The sequence below is a fragment of the Canis aureus genome, chromosome 5 (assembly GCF_053574225.1).
Source record: "Canis aureus isolate CA01 chromosome 5, VMU_Caureus_v.1.0, whole genome shotgun sequence".
Taxonomy (NCBI): Eukaryota; Metazoa; Chordata; class Mammalia; order Carnivora; family Canidae; genus Canis; species Canis aureus.
This window is the reverse complement of record NC_135615.1, coordinates 15,486,239-15,505,158: the sequence shown is the minus strand read 5'-3', so window position 1 is coordinate 15,505,158 and position 18,920 is coordinate 15,486,239. Positions and strand designations below refer to the sequence as shown.

Sequence of the window (18,920 nt, the reverse complement as noted above, 5' to 3'; positions counted from 1 at the left end):
TGTCTCTGCACCCTCCCCTCTGTGTGTGTGTGTCTCTCATGAATAAATAAATAAAATCTTTTAAAAAATTAAAATAAACCTCAAAAGTGCTTTGACTATACATCTTACCATCTGCATTAGCATGTTCTTCCTCCATGCTCCTTTACTTGTTAGACTGTAAAAGCAACTTTTTAAGATACATGTTCCTTCAACCAACAATTCAGTCTTTACTTTCTCTTCAGAAAATGAGCTGCTACTTAGTCTATAAAGCCCATTTGATGTTTTGAACAAACATGTTTTGAGCCACATGACTATAGGCTGTTCATTTTGAATGAGTCCAAGTGGTGCTGTTTTTTCTTTTACAAGATGTGTGTGTGTGTGTGTGTGTGTGCGTGTGTGTGTCTGCGCATGCATGCATGTGTGGCGTGTGTTTGTATTTGTGTATGCATGCTTTATTAAATCAAGGTTTTAACGTTATATCTGAGTCTTCTTAGTTCAAATTTCTGCCTTATGTGGAATATAAATGACCTATCAGAAAACTATATATTTGAAATCCAGTGTGTTCTAACTGGCTTGGCATATTAGAAAACATTGGCAGTTAGAAAACTTTTCAAGCCCTGGTTAAAGGCTCCTTGTAAGGATTACTTTTGTGTGTGGTTATTTATTTATCTTTAATGTTTTATTATTTATTTGAAACACACAGAATGAGAGAGAGAGAGCATGAGGGAGAGGAACAGGGACCCAAACCGACTCCACAATGAGTGTGGAGTCTGATGCGGGGCTCGATTTCACAACCCTGAGATTGTGGCCTAAGTGGAAACCAAGGGTTGGCTGCTCAACTGACTTAACTACTCAGGCAGCCCTGTGTGTGGTTTTTTAAAGAAAATTTTATGTGGTCATAATTGTTTGGTTGTGTTTCACTTTATATGTAGGGGACATGCATTGGGCGATTTTGAAGGAAAAACATTTGAGTATTACTTTCATCCAAACATTCTTATTCTGAAGGAAACCTCTTAATTTGTTCTAGAGCACAGAGTGTTTTTTTTTTTTTCATTTATTATTATAAGAAAACAATATAGTGGTGTGTCCTACTTGGTTAGAAGTAGATTGTCATCCATTGAGGAAATCACCAGCTTAAGAGAAACCACGACTTTACCCAGTCCTTCCAGCTGCTCTCCAACCAGGTGTAGAGATTTTAGTAACTTGCAGCGACTTCCAATCACGGGAGAATTAGAGTGGTTATCTGGGAGGAATCATTTGAACTTCAACCTATACTTTACCTATGGGGCCATGCTGACAGAAGCTTTTTTTTTTTCTTTAAGATTTATTTATTCATTTGAAAGAGAGAGCGAGCGAGAGAGTGAGAGAGAGAGAATGAGAGCACACGTGCACACCCAGCAGGGAGGGGCAAAAGGAGAGGGAGAAAAAGTCTTACTCTGCTCAGCACGGAGCCTGACTCAGGGCTCCATCTCACGACCCTGAGATCATGACCTGAGCTGAAACCAAGAGTTGGACGCTCAACTGACTGTGCCATCAGGTGCCCCTAACAAGCACTTTGATGTCTTGATTTTTAAAAAAGCAAGAGAAAGTGACTGCTAAGAGAGGGTTTAGTCTGCTCTATTGAAGACAGGCTTCAAGGGAAGTTTGCTTCAGGTGCTTACCAAGACTGGGGGCAGACAAGGTCAGTTTACAGTGTTTTCTAATTGTTTTTGGAGAATTGGACTGTATTAATAAAGCAGGTGCTATTGACCACGTTTTAGATCATTTCACGGAGGAGCACAGATTCATTTTTTTTTTTTTTTCTGCTCAGGGTAGATTTGTGTACATTACGTTGTTTCTCAAAAGCGTCTTGTCTTGGGATGCAGCCAGGCCCCTCATGTGGGTGGTGTGTGTTGTATCACAGACCTCAGGCCCTAAAACCTGAATTTTGCTTTGTCAGATAAGATGAGTGTATGAAATAGCCTTTGGGAGACGCCAAGAGGCAAACATAAAAGTGATGTTTGTGAATTGATGTAGACAGAGACTTTGGGCAGATTTCTTTGAGATGTGGGAATGTAGTTGACAGGAAGAGAGAAGACAGAAGAAGACAGGTAAGAGACTTCTGGATTTTCTGAAGTAACCTTATTTGGCAGCATTCAGAAACCATGGGCTGCTGAGGGCCTTATAGTCTCTGGGGTGTGTTGGGGGAGCAATAATTTTTGGATGTTGATAATGTACTCAGCTTAGAGGATTGCATCTAAAAATGCCACTGGTTTGACTTTTTTAAGAAAAAATCCTAAAGGAATCTCTTTTTTGGTGATCTTTACTTAAACTCAGTGTAAGATGTAGGCCTTAGTTAAAATTTGCCACAGAATGAGAAACAGAAACCATGGAAGAATGTAAATACACCTTTGTTCTTCTATTTCTTACCCACACACACATAGACACATGCTTACCTATATTTGCATGAAAAGTAAGCAGCAAACGTCTTGAAGGACAAACAGAAGGTACAATATGATTAAGTAAGAGGTTGAATATAAATTGGAATGAGTCCTAACATTTTATTTCACTTTCATTTGGATCCTTTTACTAATTCTCTTTGCTGGGTTTAGGCTTTTCAAACATTCTTTGGCTCTGGAAGGGAGTTGTATAACCATAAAACTTGAGAATCCTGGCTCTAGAATAAATGTTCCTTTAAAACCCCAAGGACAGAAAATTGAACACAGCTGTGCAAAAGAAAAAAGCAACCACTCCAGTGATGGTTCAGGGCTGCGGGCGCCCTGACCAGCTTTCCCAGTACACTGGAGCTGTGGTTTCTTGATGGTGGATGGGGAGCTCCAATGTTCTTTTTTGCAAGTTTCAGGAAAAGACCAAGACTTTCCTTCAAAACTGGAGTTTCTCTGTTGCAGTCAGAAGAACATTCTGCTAAGTATTATTATCCATCTCCCTGCTTGTCCTATGTATATCCTGTTGTTGTCCCCTTGGGGACAGTTGGGGTTTCTAATTGTTTTTGAGATGCCATGATTCTGCAGGCCTTATGGATCCTGCTTATGAATAAGCCCCAGAGCCTAAGCCGTTTACACCAGGGTTAGAACACACAAGGTTTTGGAGCCCTAGAGTCCTTCTCCTCTGCACTTCCCTGAACAAAAAGCTTTAAAGTATGGTCCTGAGAACATAGCATTGTTGTTCCTTGCTTCTTATCTGGGATGAAAACCACAATGTTGCCTCTCCGATATTTGCCTGGTGGGGTCCCCCTGTTTGGTTGGTAGCCCATGAAGAGCCATGGCCATGGACCCTAACCTCTGCGCAGCCTGGGATTAATCATTTTGCTGTCAGACCCTGTAATGATGATTCATACTTCTTCCTCTACAAGATTAGATTACTGTAATTTTCTTATCCTGTACTGTTCACTAGGGATTTGAATTAATTCTTGTTGGTATAGAAAGCCGTATCATGTTTCGGGGGAGAAAGGACTGAACTTGCCTACTTGGCCATCACCAGAAAACATGCAGGGAGGGCCTGTTGTGAGCCTGATTCTGGAAGGTCATCCTGGCTGCAGGACTTACCATGTCAGTTAGTTCACCATAAAGGCCTGCAAACAGGGCTGTGGCATGCACTTGGCCAGGTGCAGTGGATTTGCATACATGACGCCATGCCTCAAAGATCAGAACACACAGAGTTTTGCAAGGAGTCCTCTCCTGAAATCAGGCGCTGCCTAATGAGGAAAATCTTGCCCAGATAAATATTTGGGGAGGAGATAACTAATTCAGGTTTGTGGAATGGTCTACCCAGAGCCAGCAGGGATCATGATCAGACTGGGGAGGGTAGAGGGGTAAAGTAACCTTTGGAAAAAACTGTTTTGGCACTCTCCTGTAAAGTGTGCATTATTCTGTCCCTTCAACAAATACTTATTGAGCACTTACTATATCCGAGGCACGACTGCGGGCACTGGGGATTAGCAACAGTCTACAAAACAGAATAATCTCAAACTGGATGGAGCTTATGTTCTTGTGGCTCTGGTGGGTGGCGGGTGGGGTGGGAACATGGGCCGGAGAAAGCCATAGCCCCTGGCACAACTTAACAAGTGAAGTCATTCAGAGATGCGTTTGCATGTACATTCTCTCTCTTCCCTCTGTTGAGCCTGTGCCTCCGTCCCACTAATGAGGTTGCAGCCATCTGTAGTGGAGCCTCTGAAGGGAGTTCTTCATGCATGCCAGCATGTGGTCCGCTGTGGTGTGATGAGGCCGGCTGGTGACTGCAGGGGCTGCAGGTGGATTGTCTGCTACAGCCCGAGCCTCTGTTGAAGGGGAGCTGCCTTGTGATCAAGAACTCTTACCTTTGTTTCCAGCCTTACAGTGGAGGGACTCTGACTCCAGAATGCCTCTTACTGATAGACATTCGCTCTCCCTGGATCCCTTTCCTTTCTTTGTTCCCTCCTTTCTTCTTCTTCTTTTTTTTTTAATCCTCTCCATTCTCCTTTGGTTACTCTGAGATGGTGCTTTCCTGCAGAATCATAGAATCTGTTTTCCTGGAACTGGATGGGGTCCTAGGAGTCTTAGTTGAAACCAGCAATTTCTGGTCTCTGGACTGGAAGCAAGCATTCACCTGATGCAGTGACATGAGAAATAGAAGAAGATGAAGTAAATGCCTCATGAGGCTAAACTTCACTATTTGATTCCTGTATCTTTCTATCATATTCCCTTGAACTTTTCAGTTTCTAGTATCTTCCACTTACCCTAGAAATTACTCATTGTCCTGAACTCAGCCCCCCACTCCTCATCATGCTGCTCCCCACAGTTGACTCTGGTTTTCAGCTGGTGCCCCCCTCAATTTTATAGCACATGCCCCCAAAATAAGAATCAGTGCCTAAACCTGAGGGTAGAAAGTTGCTGCTTGTACTGCCAGGGAGTTGTGTTTCAGGATTCCCAGTTAGAGCCACAGATACATTTTAAGCTACAACATGCAGCGGTTCAATTTTATAGAATTATTGGTACTGTGGTTCCACTTTATTACAGGTTTATCAGGCGTTTGTGGGTTGGCCAAGTGTGTAGCCATCACTTATAACTGTTTCTGGAGGAAAATGAGAAAGAACTTTTACAATGTGAACCTTATTGAGCTTGAGATGCATGTACTGTGCTTCTAGTCAAGGGTATATGTGGTTTCATGGCTTGTGGAGGCTGGAGATCGTGGCTGCAGAGAAAGCTGCCCAGGTGCTCTCCATCCCCAGTGGGTCTCTGGGGCCTTGGTGTTCTCCTTTGTGACACAGTGTGGATGTTTGAATTTTCAAAGTGCTCCTTGAGGAGAATCATAGGTACTTGGTGTTTTTCATTCAGGAGTAAGAACTGCCTATTCCCCCTTGGTATTTGGCATCAGCAGAGAAAACCACTTATGGCGGTCAGCTTTGTGATGCCCACAATGACATGGAAAAAGAAAAGGCCTTATGCATCTTCTCTGGTATAGGAAGTCCTTACTGTATCAGCTGTACCACTTCATGTTTCCACCTGAGAAGTAACCCCCTATGGTTCTGCCATGGGATGAATGGGCAGAGATCCCATATATCTAGATATATGTTGGCCTAAATGGAGCATGTCACAATTTGTATATCTCTGAATATTCTTCGGGACTCTGAGCCTGGTGTCCAGGAATGTGATGTTGGTCCCTCCATTGTGATAGGCTGTGTCCCTGGAGCCAGGACTCATAAGACACGGTCCAGGCTCCCCCACCCCGGCAAACTCACATTTCATTTCAACCATGAGGCCAGCAGCTCTGTGCATGCTGAGCACGGCTCCACGCCCTTTGCTCTTGAAGCAGCAGCCTGGGAGAGAAGAGTTGGCTTGCTCATCTGTTGTTCAAGCCAGTGACCTACACACGACCTTGGAACTTGAAAGATTGTCATCCAAAGCCAGTGAAGCTCTCCATAAGCTTTGAGAGACACACACTCTGTCATTATTGATTTAGATCATCTGGAAGGGGGAGATATGGTGGTTGAAAGACAAATGTTAACCAAAAAAAATCATTCCCCCTTTTAAAAAAATCTACTCCAAAACAAAATTATTCATATGTGGTGTAGAAGGCTACAATCTTAGACTCCTACCAGTGTATCAGTGTAGATGTTAGGAAACTAAGGCATGGTCCTGTCTTTACTCAGTAATGTCAAAATTCTAAGCTTATTGCAAAAATGGGCACCTCCTCCCAAAAAAACAAAAAACAAAAAGAAACCCCCAATGAAATAGTTCCAAGTCTAGTTCTGTTAGATCAGAAATTAGGACAGAATATGAATTTAGTTGCCTAGTCTTTTCATGCCCTGGAAATGAGCAGCTTGAAAAAATATCCCTCATGATCGTTTAAGTTCATTGCCGTTTAGAAATCAGACCCTTTCCGAAGGCAGGCGTAGTGCGATGGAGAGCTTTGTTAACCTTGCTTCCCTGCACAGACAGTTCTGCTAGTGCCCCGACATCATCCTTACTTCAGAAGTAGGTGCTTCATGGAAGGACGAATGGCAAAGGAGGTGCTTGTGCTCGCTCTGTTTATTTGCTGTCTGTAAACTGAGAAGCCAACTTGTTCTTCTTGTCTCTTTCCAACTTTGGAGGGACATTAGGCATTGATTAGTCAAACCTGATTTAAAAAGGAGAATGTTGTCACTGCATTTAAATGAGAAAAAATATATATAACTATAGCTATTTTGATTGTGGTTCTCAGTCTTTATGTCACAAATATTTATTCCATTTACTAAGTGGCAGACATAGTAGGTTCCAGCAATACAGAGATGAGACGGAGTCCTTGCCTTCTGGATGCTAAGAGTCTAAGGTTGGAAATAATAGACCATGTCAGGGAGGGGATACAGGAGAAAGGAAGTCAGCTGAATCTTGAAGGATGCTGAGGAATCTTCTAAATGAGAAGGAAGAAAAGGCATTCTTAGCAGAGGGAATAGCTTGGACCCAGCAATGATGGTTATTGTGGCTTTTCATAGGCACCTACTCAGGGGCAGTGTGGGGGGACATATGGCTCATGAGGTAGGAAGGCGCCAGGTCACAGCAGCTAGGGACTTTGGAATTTACACAACAGGCCAGCCAATCTTGACCTTCTGTTTTCCTCCAGCACATGTATGCTAGAATATATCCATATGTGTCACAAACCTCCTGGGTATATCCAGATATGATGTTTGTAATGAGCAAGGCATTAAAATACCCTGTAATCATCACGCAACTATTAGCAGCATATTCATAAAAGTACATCATCGTAGCTCTTGGTCTATATGAGATAATCTCTGGCTTAAGTGCAGTTTCCAAAGCATTTATGTATGACTTGATTCCTTTTTCCTCCTACTAATGAATACCGACATGAAAGAGGATGAAAGCGACATATTTGCAAGGACATTTTCACATTTATTCCTCAAGAACATTTAATTCAAAAATTTGTTGCACAAGCTTCCATCAGTGAGAAGTCACTGGCTGCCCAGGAGAATGGCTGCTGGAACCAGTGAGGTTTTGGCTGGGTGACATGTGGCCAGGCTGGGGCTGGTTCAAAGGTTCTGTGAGCAGGAGAGAGGATGGGTTTGGGGAGGAGTCAGTGGGGGAGGAAAGAAGAGTTTGGAGGCTCTTGGTGCAGTCCTGCCAAGAGGCAGTGAGAGCACCAGCAGGGGAGTGGCCACAGAGAAGGAAGCTGAGGGGTTAGGAGGAGCTGGTGTGCACCTGTCCACCAGGGAAACAGAAGCAAATGTCATGATGGGTGAGGACTAGTGCAGGATTATTTGTCTTGGGCTTCTTGTTCCTGTGAGCTAGCCTAGTATTCTGATCTTGGGGGCACCCCCCCACATCCTGAATTCTGCTGCAGGTGCAATGGGAACTGGGCAGGAGAAGACTCCAGCATCAGCCTCCTGGGCAACACGTGGATGGTTGTAGGGCAGGGAAGAAGAGGGGCAGTGAAGCAATGGAGGAGAGACTGATCGGCAAGGCATGAGAGGGACCAGACTGTAAAGTGAAAGACATTCCTAAAAAAGAGGATGTTCCGTGACTGTGGAAGTGGGCAGAAAATGTCCGACAACAGAGAGGTCAAGTCCAGATGAGGCACTGGGAGGGTCCCTTGGTGGGGAAACAGTCCCTGGAGAGTGGAAGGAGCTAGAATCCAGCTGCAAAACAGTGAGAGAGCAGTGGGGCTGCAGGAATGGAGATTTTGGTAGTGGAAGAAGAGGAAAAAGAAGGGCAAGCCCTCAAAGGGGAAGGGGACGCTGAGGGAGTTTTGGGGGTGGGAGACAGAGAAGCCACAGCGTGTTCTTGAGCTAGTGCTATGCTCCTTCAATGAATTGAAAAGAAGTTTCACCTCACTTCATCTGCGCATTCCACGGCATGCCGCAGAGCTAGCCTTTCCTATAATAAAGTCCAATGCAAGTTAGTTTGGCCCTTAGGAGGCACGGTTCCTGATATTTGCATCTGGGTGTGATGTTACAGAGTCTGAGACGATGAAGGGCAGGGAACATTCTCCATCTGCCAACTCTATCACCTGTGTATTGTCTTTTTATTTTTAAGAATGAAACCTTCAGGGGATCACTGGGTGGCTCAGCGGTTTAGCGCCTGCCTTTGGCCCAGGGCATGATCCTGGGGTCCCGGGATCAAGTCCCATGGTGGGCTCCTGGCATGGAGCCTGCTTCTCCCTCTGCCTGTGTCTCTGCCTCTGTGTGTGTGTGTGTGTGTGTATGTGTGTGTCTGTCATGAATAAATAAATAAATAAATAAATAAATAAATAAATAAATAAATAAATAAATAAATAATAAATAAATCTTAAAAAAAAAGAAAGAATGAAACCTTCAAGACTGTAGAACCCTGGAGTTTTAAAATGTGTCTCCTATGATACTTATAGTAGCATTAAATTTTGAGATGACTCAGTCTTCTCCTTTTCCAAAGAGTTGTTTTCTTGCTAATTCTTGAATGTCTATATACACTCGAAAATTAATCATCTTGGGCAGTGGCTTGAACTTCTGAAAATTATGTGGAAGTATCCTGTTTTATTGTTGGAGAGGCCCAAGGTATTAGAGATTCTCTAAGTATTCATACAACCTTCCAAATAAGCTTATTTAATTGGAAAGTAATGCTTTCCTTTATTTCTGTATCAAATATCTTACTTTGGATCAATGACTTCCATTCTTGTACAGGAAAAGAAACCTTTCCAATTTGTATTTTCTTCTCTCTCTTTTAAAAAGATTTTATTTATCTATTTGACAGCGCACAAGCAGGAGAAGGGGCAGAGGGAGAGGGAGAAGCAGGCTCTCCATTGAGCAGGGAGCCTGATGTGGGGCTCAATCCCAGGGTCCTGGGATCATGACCTGAGCTGAAGGCAGATGCTCAACTCACTGAGCCACCCAGATACCCTTCTTTTCTCTCTTTTTAATTTTTTTTTTAAGTTTTATTTATTTATTTAAGAGAGAGAGAGAGAGAGAGCGCCTGGGGAAGAGCAGAGTGAGAGGGAGAGAAAGAATCCTCAAGTGGACTCCCTGATGAACATGGAGACTGCCATGGGGCTTGATCCTAGAACCCTGAGATAATGACCTGAGCTGAAACGAAGAGTTGGAGGCTCAACCAACTGTGCCACCCAAGTGCCCCACCAGTTTGAATTTCTTAAGATGGCACTGATAATAGGCAAACCCATATAGATTTATTTAAATTGCAATTATAATAAGTAGTTCAGTTACATAAACAGGATGCATTTGGAAGTTTTATTTGAAGTAGATTTAAAAAATAATGTTCAAAAAATATTAAAAGTGTTAATTCAGCTTTTAAATTTGGGATAATTACAGATTCAAATGCAGTTTTAAGAAATAATACAGAGGGGCACCTGGATGGCACAGTCAGTTAAGCATCCGACTCTTGGTTTCGACTCAGGTTAAGGCCTCAAGGTCATGGGATCGAATCCTGCATCAGGCTCCGTGCTCAGCATGGAGTCTGCTTGGGATTCTTGCTCCCACTCCCACTACTGCTCCCCACCCCCCTTCATGTAGCGCTCTCTCTCTTTCTCTCTAAAATAAATAAATCTTTAAAAAAGAGAGAGGGAAAGAAAGAAATAATACAGAAAGATCCTATATGCCTTTTATACAGTGTTCCCTAACAGTTACATCTTGTGAAACTATGAAACAAGATCACGACCAGGAATTGGCGTTGATAGTCCATAGAACAGTGGAAGTGTCCATAACAAGGCTCCCTTTTATAGCCACTTCCCCACTGCCTCATCTCTAATATCCAATAACCACTAACCTGTTCTCCATTTCTACAGTGTTATCATTTGGGGAGTTTATATAAATGGAATCTTACAGCTTATAACCTTTTGAATTGGCTTTCTTTTATTTAGCATAATTTCCTAGATATTCATCCAGGCTGTTGCATGTGTCAGTAGTTTGTTCCTGTTTTGTTTTTTTTTTTTATAGTTTTATATTTTACGTTTAACTTTGTGATCCATTTTAGTTAATTTTTGTATGAGGTGTGAAGATTAGGTTGAGGCTCACTTTTTCTTCTTTTTTTCCTTCCTTCCTTCCTTCCTTCCTTCTTTCCTTCTTTCCTTCCTTCCTTTCTTTTTGCTAGTGGGTATCCAGTTGTTCCAACATTATTGTGGAAAAGGTAACTTTTCTCAAATATCTGTTGGCTATATTTTGTGGGTCTATTTCTGGGCTGTCTATTCCATTCCTGTAGCCATATGGTACAACTTAATATGGAATAGATTGATTACTTTCACTTTATTCTTTTTGAAGATTGTTAACTGTTCTAAGCTCTATGCTTCTGTTTATGCATTTTAGAATAAGTTTGTCTGTATCAATCAAAAATCTTTGCTGGGATGCTGATAGGAATTGTATTAAGGATGTACATTGGGGGAGAATTGACATTTATTGTGTTGACCCATGAACACAGTATATGTCCATTTATTTATAAATGTTGGTCTTTTTTTTATCAGCATTTTGTAATTTTTAGCATATAGCTCCTGTGTATGTTTAGTTAAGCTTATATCTAAACAGTTTATTTTCTTTGGAATGATTGTAAGTGTGCTGTTTCTCAGTTTGGTTTCCACATGTTTATTGTAGTTATAAAATAGGTGTTATAGATATATGATGTCATCTCTCATAGAAGCAGTATCATAAATAGATGTAGTTGTTTGATTAGCACACAAAAAGATTAAAGTGCCTAAGAAAGCTGGACTTAATGGGCAATTGCTAGAAAGAATGGTAGACTACCACATTGCTTTTAATACTAGTATTAAATAGTAGCTAGTATGAAATAGCTTATCAACTATCTTGGAAATATCTTAATATAAGTGTAGTTCTTATTTTAGCTCATAATATGATTTTCCATTTTCTTTATGGATATATTTATGAAATCTGTCATGCACATCAGATCTATTGCTGTCACTTTTTGGAAAAAAGTGCATGTAATGGGGGTCTCCTGAGTTCAGATAGCAAAAATATTTAGGAACATGTTTAAACAGATTGCACAGGTAAAATTAACTGCGGTTTGAACAAAGACAAAAAGGGTGAATAAAAAATAGAAGAGGAAACTGGGAGGAATTACTCTGTTAGACTCCACTGCATTCATCTAGATTGGTTTGGTTGCTACAGGGGAACAGGGAGCCATGATTTAAGAAGTGTCCAAAAGTTAGATGTTTTGTGGGAGTGAATCTTTTTTAGGGAAAAAAAAAAAAACAACAAAAACTGCATGGTTGTGGTAACAGTGATTCATTGTCTCCTCCTATCTTAAAAGTCCCAGATAGTCAACTATTTTACATGTGTTTTTTAATTTTAACCCTGCTTTCCTCCACGAGGAGTTTAAAGCAGCTTTCTATGAAGGTAAAAACAAGATGAAATAGAATTTTAAGTGGGTAAAAAGAGAAATTGGTCAAAGGGAAAAGATGAGGACCGTGACCATGACCGGGATTTGGAAGCAGGAGTCAAGCTGTGAGGTTTTGTGTGTTGGCTTGAAGTGGGTAAACAATTAGGCTTGGACTAATTATTTTTAACCCTTGCACAAATAGTCCTGAGGCTGGTGTTTAATTATTACTCTGGTGCTTTTCTGCCATCTTTTCTTCGGCCACAGGACTGCTCAGGGGGAGGCATTGTCCTGCAGGGTTAATTAATAACAGGAACTCACATCCTGCTCTGGGAGCCTCTGCTGTCTGATGCAGCTGGTGGTCTAAGAGCCCACACCCAGAGAGGCACACCACCCGGGGCCTGGCGGCCGGCAGCTTCTGCTCCAGCCCAAGAGTTCTGGTTTTGGGATGTATTTTGAAATTAGGATGAACAATTAAGACTGTTATTTTGGGGAACAGCAAGGACATCTGTAATTGTAAGTATTTTTATAAGCAGGGTGGTAATGTTTAGTTTTAATATCTAAAAAAATGTAAATAGCCTTTAAGAAGTGATCGCACGAGGTCGTTCAAATTTTCTCAGTAGTTAAGCTTCCTTTGGTTTTTAAGTGAGGTGAGTGACCTGAGATCCTTCTGAAGGATCCTTCTTGCTAGTTGGGAGCATTGCTGCTGATCTTAAGACAAAACCTTTGTGTGTTTTAGAGAAACCTTTGTGTGTTTAACTTTTTCTACAGTTAATGGAAGTAGGAAGAAATCTACAGCTGGCCACACAATTTGTAAACCTGTAAACAGACCCGTCTGTGCCTTCATAATGTGCTGTTTAACGTATATACTGTGCGTGTCACCTACTTTCCGGCATTCGGTATCTGAGCTTTATCAGTGCTGATGTGTTCTTTCGAATGCAAACGCTAGAATCTAAGAAATGTTTGCCCACTCAATTTTCTATTGTTGCAGCCTGTGGAGTAGACTGCTGTTGCATTTTTAATTTCTCTATAAAACAAGCTGAGAGACAATGCGAATGATCTAATTGCATTTAAAGGAGCTGCTGGCCAGGCTTGTTGCAACAGCTGATGGGCTCCTCTGAGTTTCAAGAGCTATTTATGGTAGATTAGCTGGGATCAGGGCTCTCTAGTTCAGGCCATAAAAGGCCGGTCCCATGTGGAGTTGCCCCACTGCTCCTGACGGCGCCCTCGGAGGCTGCAGCGTCCTCAGGTTTCACGTGGATTTACCCAGTAATGGATGGCCACACCAAGGCCAGATCAGGGAAGTTCAGCGTCAAGGACACCAGGGCCCTGAAAACTTCAAAAAGAAGAGTCTTTTTAATATTTTGGCGATCTTTTTTTCCAAGAAACTTTTGGGATGTAGCCTTCACCTATTTACTTGCATTTGGCATCCAAACGCCTTTTGGAAAGCACCGATCTAAATTTACCCTGTTCTGAATCATCACTTCTGATAGACGCCATCGCCTGGTTTGCGCTGTGATATTTGATTTTGTACAGTGTTCCTTGGGCTAACTTTTGATATTTTGCTTTTTGTTTAGAATTTGAAAATCGTGTTTATTGAAAGGAGACTCAAAGCAATTACTTGAGGACATCCAAACCGTGTTTTGTTTATTTTTTAATTAGAAAAATCAGGAATTACAGTGTGATCTCCCCCCCACCCCTTTAACTTAGAGGAACAGCGGTTAAACAGAAATTTGAAGTAAGTGAAAAATCTTCCTATAAATCTAAATGCAGTTGTATGTTAAGTACCATCTGTCTAAGCATGCTTCCTGAGGTTTGTGGACTTCAAGCACTGGAATGTTCCTGCCAGTATGTGCTAGTTATTGCTGTTGCTCTTCCGAGTACCCTTGGGCATGTTTTTTGGTTTTGGAATGATAGGATTCTTTTTTCTTAAAAATCAAAGAACTTTCCGGTACAGAGAAGTTTGTACTAACAATTTACTTAATATTATTTAGTAAATACATCCTGTCTAAATGTGAATACTCGAAGCCTTGGAATTAAAAGCATATTCACAATACAGAGTACTTCAATAATTTTATCACAAGTATGGGAGTGAGATTCAGAAGTCATGTTTTATTTTATTTCATTCTTGTTACTAATACACGTGAAAATGTAAATCGCCAGTGATCCTTTTATATTATCTTTGTTTTGAGGCATTTTTACCTTGGTACTCTGATTCTTCCAGCTTGGTTTATAAAACCTCTATTGTTCCTAAATTAAAAAAAAAAAAAAAAAGAAAAGAAAAACCTCAAGCTTTAGTTCCTAGAGTTTTGAACTCTATTTCATTTTTAAATTCTCCAAGAAAAAAAAAATGCCATCTTTAGCCATTTTAAGTCCTAGAGATAGCTGTGTTCTCTATAATTTCACTTAGCAATTTGCTTCTACTAAAGAATAGCAAAGAGCTATAGGAGATTGATGGCTTGTTTGACCTATTACTCCTTTAAAAAGTATTTTTTTATACTATATCAGATGGACCAGTAGGAACAGTAATTATTTTTATCAGGTAGAAAAACAGAATATTTATAGAGATGAGTTTCATCAGTGATACCGCTGTGGCTCTCAAACCGAATGTATCACAAGTTTAGTGGGCATTTGGAAATGCTTGGGGTGATAACTGTGGCTGGCATTTGGGGTAAGGTGAAGAATTATAAATACTCTGACCATCTCACAGGGTGAAGCATGGCTCTGGCCAAAATGTTGGTGGTATTTCCTGCTGACAAAAGCGGCAAGGTATAAATGCTGCCCCCCATTCCAGGGAGAACCAACACCAGGCTGCGTATACAGGCTGCCTCTTCTCACCAAGCTAGGGAAACCCTTGAGGCACCAAACAGTTGAGTGTCCTGCCAGGAGTGGATCATCCATGCTGCTGCCCTGGGAGGGGAGAGGAGGTGATACAGATGAGCAGAGACACTGCTCATCATGCTTCCTTCTGTTGAGAGTGGGACAATGCTTGTTAGCCTTCAAGGAAATGCCTTTTTGAAATCAACTAACTGGTGCCAGGAGCATAACTTTCAGAGTAAAATTTGGTTAAAGCACTTAGCTTTTACGTCACTTTCATTTAACAAACCAACCCAGGTATCTTTGCTTGTACTTTTGAGACCTGCTCTTTCTTGGTAACCACGCCTCTGGAACATTGTGAATTTCAGTTCGGAAGGAACACCTTTTTAACACCTGGAGTCACTTAAACTTATCCAGTTGAGGATTTGAATCCAGAGAAAAGGGCCATCGGCCTTCACAGGGATGTCCCCAGAGTGGCTGCTCAAGGTTCACAGACTGTGTAGAGGCTGTGGAGGGGAATTCTTACTGTTGGACACAAAGGAAATCCTGTCCTCCCTGTAGTGCTGCTTGGGCTCTTAGGACATGCGTTATAGTGATACTCACAATGACCTCCCTGTGACCGGGAGAATTCCTGGTCTGGAGCTTTCTTATAGTTCTGGGCTTTATTATTTTGTACTTCTGAACCAGAAGCCATGCCGTCACCCTTGACTCCTCTCCCTATAGGTCACCAAGGTCCCCACATCTGACTCTGAAATGATGTTCCTGCCCTCAACCTCCTCCCAAGCCTGCTTGTCCTTTGCCTGGTTAAGTGCATTGCCCTTAATTTGTTATTTTGCCCCCAGGTTCCCTGCCGTCCAGTCCATCCTCAAAATGACTAACCCTATAACAAGATTTGATCTTGTCACTCCTCAAAAGTTGAACCTTTCATGGTTTCCCACTAATGAAAGCAAGAGCCTGACTCCTTAGCCTCCCCGTCAGGTTCTTTCATGCCATTGTCTTACTGGCATCCCTACCAGAAATGTTCTGTCTTCCTTTGCATCCCAGGGAAGTGGTATCAAATGAGATCTTTCCAGAAGCTTCTACTGATCAGCCTCTGGGCTCCAGGCCTTGACTCCAGCCTGTAGTGCAGGTTCCTGGCACTGTGTCCTGGTGCCTCCTTCCTTTGTAGGGGGTTACCCAACAAGGCACCTGGGTTCTAGCCCTCTTGCCACCCAGGATCTAGCCCAGCAGGTGAATTAATCGAATTGAATGCATTGGAATAACTTGTGGATTCTTCATATTAAAAATTAACTGTCTCTGAAATACTTTAGCCATTGTTATGTGTTATTCCCAACAGAAGTGGGTGTTCTGTGTAATATGTTCTGGGTTTTTTTTTTTCCATATTTAATAATGCAAGCAGATTTGTCTTAGTACAAGTGTGATGGGGTGTGTTTGTGTGTGTGTGTATATATATATATATATATATATATATATATATATATATATATATATGCTTTTGCCAACACAGGAAATTATGGTGCATTCAATGAAGTCAGCCACTTCATTATTGGAGCCTTGCCTAAAATGAAGAAACTGCTCTAGCGGTGTGATTTGACTTAGGTACTTTCCCCGAGCATTAACCCTGATCCCTTAGATTCAGCATCTCGGGTTGGTTTGCACTGCTGATCCCGGACCAGAATGCAGCACCCTGACATCTGGTTCAGAAACTCATTGTCTTAGGTTACTCCTAGTTGCAGGAGATTTTCAAAGACTAATTTATTCTGCCTTGAACCTTGCTTATTCTCTTCTGAAAGTTGATCCTTTAATCCAAAACAAGTTCCTAACCTACTCCAAATTGGCATTTGTATAAATACAGTCAAAGAACAAGCTTTCATATTTGCCTTGGGAGAGTTGGTTCACCCATATCACAGTGCTGGATTCATCTCAGCGCGTTGCTATTGGATGCTTCACTTTAATATTACACGTCTGTGTGCAGGTCTCTGAGCTGATGCCATGGGATGAAGATGATGAAACTCCTTTCCATCCTTGGTGAAGTAATTTCCTAAAGGGGTTCGGCCACATCTTAACAAAGCTGGAAGGGACAAACACTAGTAATGTACCATCCATGCTCGGTGCCAACCTCTTTACCTACATGATCTCATTTAATTTGTACAGTGGCCCCTAAGAAATATGACTGTCAATGTCCTCATTCTACAGGGGAAAAAACTGAGGTTGAAAGAGACTTGCCCAAGAGCACATACCATGGGGCCGGGGTAGAGCTGAATTCAAACAGGTCCATTGGACTTCTACGCCCATCGTCATAACCAGTGCTTCTCGGACTGTAATAAGCATCACTCGTGATCTTGTGAATGTACCGATTCTGATTCAGTGGGTCTGGGGTGGGGCAGCGATGCAGCAGAGAAGACCCCAGGTGACACTAATGTCTCTGGCGAGCACTGCCCGCGAGTGGCACTGTTTTAAAGTGAAACCAGAGACGGATGCAGTCAGGTTGGAGGGAGATCCGAGGGCTTTCCGGGCAGTCCAGGTGGTCTTCCAGGCCAATCTGCTCCTCTGTGTTTCTTGTGCCATCCCTCCCCTGTGTTTGCTTACACAGTTGTCTCCCACTTCTCTTCTGATGTCTGCCTTTCTCCTGGCTCCTCCTCCTCACGTTGCAAACATACTCAAGTTTCTACCATCCTAAATAAAGCTCCCCTTGACCCCAGCCATGAGCTATTTCTTTCACTGCGTGTTCACTTCTCAGCACCCAGGCTCTGCGGAGCTCTCTCTCCCTCCCAGCCCCACGTGACCTCCGGATTGCTTTACCTCTGAGCACCCGAGCACCCCTTCGCAACCCTTCGGGAGGATCCTGCCTCAGGGCCACACCGACTGCTGTGCTCTTGCACTCTCCTGACACCTGTATTTTCTAAATCATGCACTGTCTCCTCTCTGCTATGGCTTCTCTTCTTAGGGTTAGGGTGAACATTCGCTCCTCTCTCTACGGTGAATTAGAAGATTCATCCATTCCAGATGAAATGTATTCATGTGGGTTTTACAGTGTATTTTCTCTTTTTAATTAGAAGTTGTTCACTTCCAATCAACTGTTAACATCTGCATCCTAGACAACAAGCGTTGAGAGAATTGTACTTAAAGAAAGATCAGTTCATTTTTGCGTGAAGACTCAAAGGGTTTTTATAAGTAATGTGCCTATAATTTGTGGACTGCTTTGGTTGATCAAAGGCCTCATGTTTCTTTCTGGATTTTCAGTTACATTCTGAGTACAGAAAGTCAACAGATAATTTAGGTTCAGACATATAGTGTCATTGAACAGAAAAATCATGTTGGTACCTTTAGATTTTTTGAGACATCGAATATTTTAAATATTTTAACCCCCAGGCTTTTCATACATTCTAAAAACACTACTTAGTTTTATCTCATTTAACCAAAAATTTAAAATATACACATGCACTTGCACATGTATTACACATTCAACAAAACAAGCCACTCCAGCTGAAACTGAAGTGGGAAAACAGTTGATTTCCAGTACCTGAAAATACGTTGATTTAAGAAGTTGGCAATGTAAGGTAAAATAACCTTTGAAAATGTTAGTATTGTTTTGTGTAGATTTTCTTAGAAAAAAAAATTTAAGCTAAGATTTCAGATTCTCAGGTACAGATTGGTCACAAGATTAGCCACATTTGTTAATTTTGCAATTACTTCATGCCTATAATAGTTGCTATTATGAAAGCCAAGGACAAATGACATTTTAACATCTATTACTGATAGTTTGCAACTATCACTTCTGGTACCTTACACAGCTAATGGCTCTATAGGTTTGAGCTAGGTTAGAAAAATAAACTCAGTCTTGCTGTTCAAAGGTAGATGGCTCCACAAATCATCATGCTCATGGTCTTAATTTCCACCAGATGTTCATTTTAGCCAGACACACATAATAGTTTGGCTTTACTGTTTCATGCATTTTTGATTGAAAGTGTTGAATATTTTAAAATTCTGTGATTCGATAAATATTGTCGTGATGCAGTTGTAGAGAATGAGTAAGCTTCATGCGATGCCTTCTGCCCCGATGTGGGATCCTCCCATTTGAGATGGAATTTTTTTAGTTGGATTTGTATCAGTTCTTCTCTCTGGAGGCTTCAAGGAGCTTGCAGACATCTAACTGACCTTAAATATTTCAAAAGAGAGTTTCAGTAAGTAGGTGGTGGGGAGCATAAGGGAGGAAAATAATATGAAAGCAATGATAGCAAATAAGCTTTGTGCCCTATGCACCTCAGCCCATCTCCCAAAGCTCCCTAAAACTGTTCCCCTCGCTTTCAGAGGAGGAAGAAAATTAGAAATCCAGGGTGTTTG

At 41.7% G+C, this 18,920-nt stretch overlaps 1 protein-coding gene across 6 annotated transcripts in view; it reads left to right on the top strand.

The window, feature by feature from the left end:
• SVIL (supervillin) overlaps positions 1-18,920 on the top strand; it is a 230,599-nt gene that overhangs the window by 65,904 nt on the left and 145,775 nt on the right. Inside the window, exon 1 of one of the 6 annotated variants that reach the window (XM_077896948.1) lies at positions 12,965-13,497. The exons of the other annotated variants lie outside the window; for them this stretch is intronic. The gene's annotated coding sequence lies outside the window, so the exon portion shown is untranslated. Of the gene's footprint in view, positions 1-12,964; positions 13,498-18,920 lie in introns of those variants that run through there. 6 annotated transcript variants of the gene reach the window in all.